Consider the following 9,168-nt stretch of genomic DNA (forward strand, 5'->3'; position numbering starts at 1 on the left):
AGGAACTTAATCCCATGAAGCGCTTGGTTGTACATAAGCAGCCTCAACAGCTTTTTTTTTTTTCTGTCTTTGTTGTAAATTTACCTATCACACAACTTTTTATAATTCAACTTTTTACAGATACACAACTTATTGACAGCAATTACAATAATCAGCTGTGCAACCCTACCCTTTGTCAATGTGATTTTTCTGTCACCTTTAACCTCTCTTTTTCCCCTCCCTCCTGTCCCTGGTAAGCATTAATAAACTTTAGTCTGTATACATTTGCCTTTTCTTGTCTTTTTATATTAGTGAGGTCATACAATATTTGTCTTTTTGTGATTGACTTATTTCACTCAGCACAATGTCTTCAAGCTCCATCCATACTGTAGCATGTATCAAGACTTCATTTCTCATACTGAGTAGTATTCCACTGTATATATGTACCACATTTTGTTTATCTATTCATCTGTTGATGGGCATTTAGGTTGTTTCTACTTTTGGCTATTGTGAATAGTGCTGCAATGAACTTTGGTGTACAAGTCTCTTTTTGATTGTTTGCTTGCAGGTCTTTTGGGTATAAACCTAAGAGTGGAATTAAAGGGCCATATGGTAGTCCTAGTTTTAGTTTTTTGAGGAACTGCCACACTTTCCCACAATGGCTGTACCATTTTGCATTCCCACCAGTGATGGATAAGGGTTCCAATTTCCCCACATCCTCATCAACATTTGTTATTTTCTGTTTTTTTTTTTTTAATTTTAGCCATCGTAGTGGGAATGAAATGGTATCTCATTGTGGTTTTGATTTGCATCTCCGTGATGGTTAATGATGCTGAGCATCTTTTCATACGTTTGGTGGCCATTTGAATGTCTTCTTTGGTGAAATGCTTATTCAAGTCCTTTGCCCATTTTATGATTGGATTATTTTTTTTTTGTTGTTAAGTTGTCGAAGTTTTATTTATATTTTGGTTATTAGATTCTTGTCAGATATATGGTTTTCAAATATATTCTTCTAGTTGATAGCTTGTTTTTTTGCTTTTTTGGTAAAATCTTTTGATGAATAAAAGCATTGAAAATTTTGAAACAAGAACTTAGAAGGTATTTTGTGGATCTATACTGTTTTAAGAGATTATGAAAATCACATAGCTGAAAGCAGTTTGTATGGTGAAATTAATATTTTCTGTGATAATTTATCGTATGTATTGCAATGTTTGAACATGATGATATCATTTTATTATGTTGGTATGTTATGATAGAGTAGGAATAGTATTTACTTTGTGGAGGAACAGATTGGAAAAGGGTACAAGGGAGTCTTCTGGGGAGCTGATCTATTTTTTAATTTGAGTGATGGTTACACAGGCATAAACATGTAAAAATGTATTGAATTATACACTTAAGATTTGTGCACTTTACTGTATACAAGTTGTAACTCAATAAAATGTTTAAAAATGTATAGGTCATTTTTGAATCTTAGTGTGTCCTCAGCTGAGAGAAATTTCTCAAAATTAATTAAAAACTATGTAAGAACTATAACCACTCAAAGTTTTTCGAAGTTGACAGTACTGCCAATAGAAAACAAAATAGGGGGAATTTTGAGTATTATAATTAATAATTTTGCTGACGTGAATGCAAGAAAAATAAGGTTTTGTAATAAATATCCAATTTTTAAATTACATATGCCTTCATTACTCATTTCAGATGTCACCAATCCATCAATAGAACAACCAGACATGGGCAAAAATAATTCAGTTCAGTCATCTTGGATATTTTGCTGATTCTCATCATATAAAAATCAGCTTTTCAGATATTTTTCAATTTTGTCTTTATGAAGGAATGCTAGTCAAGATGAAAGATAGAATATTAGTTTTACAGTGTGTTATCTTCACTTATGACTTTTAAGCTATTTAGATATATGGTATGTAGGCCTTCTGTGGTCTCTTGCCTTAGGCCTCACAAATGTTAAGGGTAGGTCTGATTAAGGGATGGACAGGTAAAATGTGGCATGTAGTTAAATTTATATATCAAAACGCAGATAGAGCTCAAAAAAATAATGTTGGGAGAAATAAGGAAGAAACAGAATACCATTTTTTTTTCAATACTATGCATTTATTTGACATTTGCTTATTTAATACTTACCCAGCACCTACTGTATGCTGTACACTGTTCTAAGAACCTAACAGATATTAACTCATTTAATCTTCAAAACATCCTCTGATGTAAGTACTATTATTTTCTTCATGTTTTAGATGAGGAAACTGAGGTGCATGGGCACTAAGTAACTTGCCCAGGGTTACACAGCTGGATCAAACCCAGGAAGTCTGGCTCTAGAGTCTTAAACAGTATGTACTCTATATTATTTACCTAAATAAATGTAGGAAAGTGTATTTGAAGAACCTATAATTAAGTACACTGGAGTAGTTTCCTTTTGGGAGAGGTGAGTAGGATTGTGATGAAAGAATAAATAATACAAATAACACAACAAATGAGAAGTCTTGCACTGACCAATAATAATAGGAAGCCATGAATTGAGGGCTATGACCATCTAAATTCTATACCCCTGAGTGACTTAAAAATACATGTACACTTTTAAGCGTTAAAAGCAGTTGTCTTATGGAATGAAATTATGTGAGATTTTCACTTTCTATGCTCTATATTTCGTTTCTTTTTATTGTACTTTAGATGAAGGTTTACAGAGAAAACTGATTTCTCATTAATCAATTAATGCACATATTGTTTTGTAACATTGGTTGCCAACCCCACTACATGTCAACACTCTCCTCTTATTGACCCTGGGTTCCCCATTACCAGCTGTCCTGTCCCCTCCTGCTTTCTGGTCCCTGCCCCTGGGCTCCTGTGCCCATTCAGTCTAGTTTTGTTTTATGGGCCTGTCTAATCTTTGGCTGAAGGGTGAACCTCAGGAGTGACTTCATTACTGAGCTATAAGGGTGTCCGGGGGCCATACTCTCGGGGTTTCTCCAGTCTGTCAGATCAGTAAGTCTGATCTTTGTGTGTGTGTGTGTGTATGATCTATATTTCTGTATGTTTGATTTTTTTTACAAAAAATGCTGTTGATGCTCAGAATTGAAGCAAATAGAATGGTTGTTTTAGATTACCAAGTTTTGGAGTGGTTTGTTACATAGCAATAGATAATGATGGATCTTTGAAAAGAGGAGACACAGTATTGTATGATCTCACTTTTATAAAAAGACAAGAATAGATACATGCACAGATATCAGTGTTCGTTGGTGGATTACTGGGGATGGGTGCAGGAGGGAGAGGGAATCACTTACTAGATCACAGATACTTGTTATTTTTGGTAGTGGGAAGGGTAGCACTGAATGTGGGTGTAATGAGCACAGCCTGACCAAAGTAAATGATGCCACTAAGAAAAGCACAAGAGAGAAGGATATTTGAAAAAAGAAGGCACAGAGCGGGCATCGAGAGTGATTACACTTTAGGAGGTGGTCTAAAGAGTGGGTGAGGCCAAGGGGTGGATGACACAGGAAGTAAGATTTCTTTTCAGTATGAAGAAGAACTTCAGACAGTCAGTGTTTTCCTAAGATGAGATAAACTTCCTTTGAAAGTACTGTAATGAGCTTACTAGCACTGGAGGAGTTTAAAAAAAAAAAAGAAAAAAAGGCTGAATGACCTGTAGATGTCAGAGATGAAGTGGAATGGATGGATTCAAGCTTGTATGGGTCCCTTCTACAGTCCCTTCTTACAGTTCTCCGATTCTGTGAAAACGTCTCTGCACATCAGTTTGGCCCAGCAGTTCTGAAAGGACTTCCTTTTTAGTACTCACTACAGTAACGGTTTTAACAGTTTTCTACAAGTTTATAGCAACAAAGATGATTCATTGCAAACATCTGTCAAAGCTATTGCTTTTTGTCCTTTTGATTTATAAAATTGCAGTGTTTGAGCTCCTAAACAAACTCCTCTCTGAGTCGCTTAGAATTTTATTCATTCTAATAACTTTATAAATTCTAAGACTCACATTTTTTTCACATGTGAACATCTCTGAAATCAGGATGTGTCTTACAATGACTGTTAGCCAGGTGGCAGTTACGCCATATGTGTAATTACCTGCAAACATGGTCATAGCTGTTCAGGTTGTCATCATTTCAAGTGAGTTAAATGCATTGCTAGTATGACACAAGTTGAGTGTAATCGCTAATCAGAATGACTTGCAGAATGGATGCCAGCATCTTGGTAGAAAATCCCAGAGATGACTGGAAACATTTTTTACAGAAATGCTGCATCATCAGCGCTTTTGATGACACAGAGATTGTGTGGAAAAATTCTACGTTATAGAAAAGCATTGTACTGCTTCAAACTTCCCCCAAAATGTTGTGTAGGGTAACTTCTTTAACAAATGTTTACTGAGAACACCTAACATGAGCCCCCTGGGTGGGAGCCCCTGGGTGGCACAGTTAAGCACTTGACTACTAGCTGAAAGGCCGGCAGTTAAAACCCACCCAGAGGTGCCTCAGAAGACAGGCCTGGCAATCTGCTTCTGAAAGGTCCAGCATTAAAAACTCTGTGGAGCACAGTTCTATTCTGATACACATGGGGTCACCCTGAGTCGGAATTGACTTGACGGCAACTAACAACGACAATATGAACCAGGCCCTGGTCTAGGGGCTGGGAAACTGTAGGAAAGAAGATTAAAGTCCCTGGTCTCTTGTAGCTGACATTCTTGTGGTTGACCACATACGCAGGAAAAGGGAGAGAAATGGCCTCTTTTTTATCCATCCCATTTCACAAGCATCCATACAACAGATTGGTACTATTACTGCCAGAGTAGAGCCCTAGGAGAGACGTAAAAAGACCTAGTTTTGGTTGCCAGGGGTTCATGGGGAGAGAGGGTGGTGAATCGCAGGACATTTTAAGGACAGTGAAACCATTCAGCATGATACTGTAATGGTGGTTATATGACAATTTGCATTTGTCAAAACTCACAGGACTGTACAACACAAAGAGTGATCCCTAATGTAAAGTATGGACTTAGTATCAATGAATCTGTATTGGTTCATCAATTGTAACAAATATACCACACTATTCAAGATGTCAATAATAGGAGAAACTGTGTGTAGAGGTGATGGGGGGTATATGGGAACTCTCTGTACTTTCTGTAAACTCAAAACTGCTCTAAAAAACAAACTGTGTTAAAGAGAGAGTGAGAGAGACGTAGTTTCTAGTCTTGCCTCTATCAACTACAGGTTGTCTTTTTTGGGCAAGTCATTACTCTCACAGTTTCCTCAACAGAAACCGAGATAATAATATCTTTTTTATGTACCCCTCAAGGAGCTCGGTGACACAGTGGTTAAGTGCTCAGCTGCTAACCAAGAGGTGGGCAGTTCGAACCCACCAGCTCAGGGAGAAAGCTGTGGCAGTCTGCTTCTGTAAAGATTTCACCCTTAGAAGCCCTATGGGCAGTTCTACTCTGTCCTATAGGGTTGCTATGAGTTGGAATCAACTTGAGGTCACACAACAACAATATCATGTACCTCTCAGGGTGTTGTAACAATTAGAGGGGGTAATGCAAAAATCCTTTGAAAGGTATACCAGTGTCAACCCGTGTTGTTTCTATAGATTCTATAGTTTCTATAACTGTACAGAACATTTTGATTATGAGTTCCCAATAGTCATGTTATCAGAAAAATAGGATTTCAAAAATTAACAATGTCCTTTTGTAATTGGACTTCAGCTATCCACTACTTGTTCTGACTAAAGCGCATTATAAGCATTGTATCACTCTGAATTCCTATAGTGCTTATCACTGATACCATATCATTTAGTAATATGTATTGCACATTAATTGCTGTCCTTATTGGGCTTATTCTCCCAAACTCATTGTAAAATCATTAATCGTGGGCTTGTTTTGTGCTTGCTGCGCATTCCTCAAGGCACCAGGCAGAAAGCCAGGCAGTTGGTGCTCCATAAATACTTGCCGGTGGTTGGATGGATGCAAGTATCTGTATGCTATCTGAGAGGGTGTGCTCTGTTTGTTATCATCAGCCAGAGGAGCAGGGAGGCAGAAAATGCAGAGACAGTGTAGTTAATGCCTGTCAGTCTTTCTCTTCTTTCCCTCCCTCTCACTTTTTGTGGAGTCTGAGAAGGCTGACAGGGAGTGGGTGGGAATAGACAGATCTGACAGGGCCTAGAACTTTGAGGCTGCATGTATCTGTTCTGCTCCAGGGATGATCTGAGTAGTGTACAGTTGGGGAGTGTATTGGAATATGTGAATTTTATAGAACATGTTTAAGTGGAACATATGACAGACAAAGCTCTTGGGATTGTAAAAATAAAATGCAATAAAGTTGGGTAATAATTAGACCAAAATATTAATACAACTGCACTATTTTAACATCTTTTCTCTAAATTCTCAGTGTCATAAGTCTTGATTGATTAGATCTCATAATCTATTGGAGAAATAGTAAGTAGAGAGGTACCTATAAAGTTTTTTATAAATGAGTAAACTAAGACGTAAGTAAAGTGACTTAATCCTTGGAGTTTATCAAACAGTTACTAAAAACTGAATCCACTTTATCTAATTAGAGTATTTAGAGGCTTTAATTTCTAAATGTAGCTCCTTAAATGGAATGAGTTTTGAATGCAATGGCATTCATCACTTAATTTACTTTACACAGTGTAATTACTCTGAATTTTATAATAGCAAACTCAATATAGGAAATTTTTGGAATTAGGCATGTTAAGAAGAAAAGATGCACATTTGTGCCTCCTGTTTGGTTAAAATCCAAACCACTGAGTGTGTGTGAGCATGACCTCGAGTCTGCTATAAAATATCAAGGTCATTCTGATCTTGATAATTCCAATGTTCATCTTTGTATTTTGCAATTTAACATGTCTGCGAGTTTTGATGAATAAAATCTGCTTTCTATAAGGGAGCCCTAAATTTGAATTGCGGTGAGCTATGTATGATCAGTTCCCAGCTTAAGGTTCAGGGAATTAAAATACTTATCTTGGCCTAAATTCCTTATTATGCTTTTGATTACAGGCTTTTCCTGTGGTTAGCAGGCCCTTCTCACATCTCTAAACCTCAAAGAAGAGGGGCAGGCCAGGCCTATTCCTCCCCTAGCCTGTCAGACTCCTCTAGACCAAACCTTTTAGATCATTATGAGGAAAAATACAACTGTCCACTGAAGGGTCAGGCAAATCTCAGAAGCATATCATGATGTAGGAAGAATAAAGATTCAGTTAATTTGAGCCCACCCCTGACAGCCTATTATGGATTGAATAGTGTCTTCTAAAAATATGTGTTAGAATCCTAACCCCTATGCCTGTGAACGTAATCCTGTTTGGAACTAGGGTTTTCTTTGTTATGTCAATTAGATCATACCGGAGTAGGGTGGGCTGGTGATCTGCTTCCGAAAGATCACAGCCTTGAAAACTCTAGACAGCAGTTCTACTCTGCACTTGGGGTCTCCATGAGTCAGAACTGACTCAAGGACAAGTAACAGCAGAGGCTGAAATAGACAAAGAAGGGTCTCCCACTAGAAGCCACACTCTAAATTTGGACTTTGAGCCCCCTGAACTGTGAGAAAATAAATCTATGTTTTTTAAAGTCATCCACTTGTGATATTTCTATTAGAGCAGCACTAGGAAACTGAGACACACCTCAGTAGAAGGTGCTTCCTCATTTAGACCTTTCCAACAATGGTGTCATACTTGTGACCTGTCTTTTCCTCCTACTCTCCTCCCACTTCAAACTCTCAGGAAAAATACCTCTCCCCTCAGTAAAGAGCCACCGTAGCCTCAGCAGTTTAGCCCTGCGTTCTTTCCGTAGTTTCAGCAAATGTGAGCAATACTTCAGACCTGAGCTGTCACACTGTCTCATAAATAAGGGTGAAAGTAGGCATTTCAATTTCAGTTCCTTCTCCTCAGTTCAGTTGCTAACTCTTTGCCTCAGAGACAACACAATTAACCCCTGAAAAGGCTTTTTTTAAAACTAACATGGTATTATTAGCCCTGCCTTCTCCCTTATTACATTGCTGAGAAACATTTGGCACTTTCCTATCTGGAGCCTGGTACTAAAGCTGCCTATGGTTTTTTCTTTGATTCCAGGAAGACCTGGCTTCAACTTTGATTAAATATATTTCAGCAGCTAACATTCTTTTGATTCTAGATCTCTCTTTGGCAGATGAGTGGGAGGAGTTTGGCAATACGTTCCACTATATTTAAGAAAATGGTTTCTAAATTGTAAAGAGCTATAAACAATAATAAAAGTCATACTAGCAATTATTATTATTATAATCACTTGGGCCTTCCAAATTGATTTACTGTTTATCTACCAAGAAGTGGCATAGAGGGGAGGTGACAGGAAATCTTAAAAACAGAATTAGATGAATCTTTTGGCCAGAGACACCTCTTCAGAGTCAAACAGCATTTATTAAATAAATATTGTGACCAGAGATTTCTGTACTGGTCTCTGCAGGAAGATTTATTCATTCACCATATATTTATTGAGTTTCTACCAGTGTCTAGAAACAGTGGACAGTGAGATGTTATATCTAATATAGGAGATTGGTATAACATACGAACGCAAATATTAGGTAACAAAATAGAGTCTCATAGACAAATACGTAACCATCTCCCCATCTTAAAACTTTGCATGGCTCCTCAGATTAAGTAGAAGTTCTTTAGCTTGGCACTTAAGGCCTTCCAAGTTCTTGTTCTGTCCCATCTTTTCAGTTATTTTTCTTACCATGTCTCTGTGGCAGCACTGTCCAATAGAAATATAATATGAGCCACATGTGCAATTTTATTTTTTCTCATAGCATGCTAAAAGAGTAAAAATAGGTGAAATTAATTTTAACAATATATTTTATTTAACCAGATGTATTCAAAATGTTATCATTTTAACATGTAATCAATATTAAAAAATTAGAGATATTTTACATTCTTTTTTTCAACTAAATCATCGAAATTCAGTGTGTATATTATACTTACAGCACACCTCAGTTCAGACTAGCCCCATTTCAAGTCCTCAAAAGCCACAAATGGTAATGGCTTCTGTATTGGATATTGCAGGTACTCTGTAGACAGATTACCCCATGTTCTGCACATAACCTGTATTGTGTCTTTCCCTTTGTGCCAGCCTACCATGAAGACTTTTGCTATTCAGATAAAAGTGTTTTTCTCTCCATTTAGTAGATATCACATTCTGCT

The sequence above is a fragment of the Trichechus manatus genome, unplaced genomic scaffold (genome assembly GCF_000243295.1).
Source record: "Trichechus manatus latirostris isolate Lorelei unplaced genomic scaffold, TriManLat1.0 scaffold00050, whole genome shotgun sequence".
Classification (NCBI taxonomy): domain Eukaryota; kingdom Metazoa; phylum Chordata; class Mammalia; order Sirenia; family Trichechidae; genus Trichechus; species Trichechus manatus.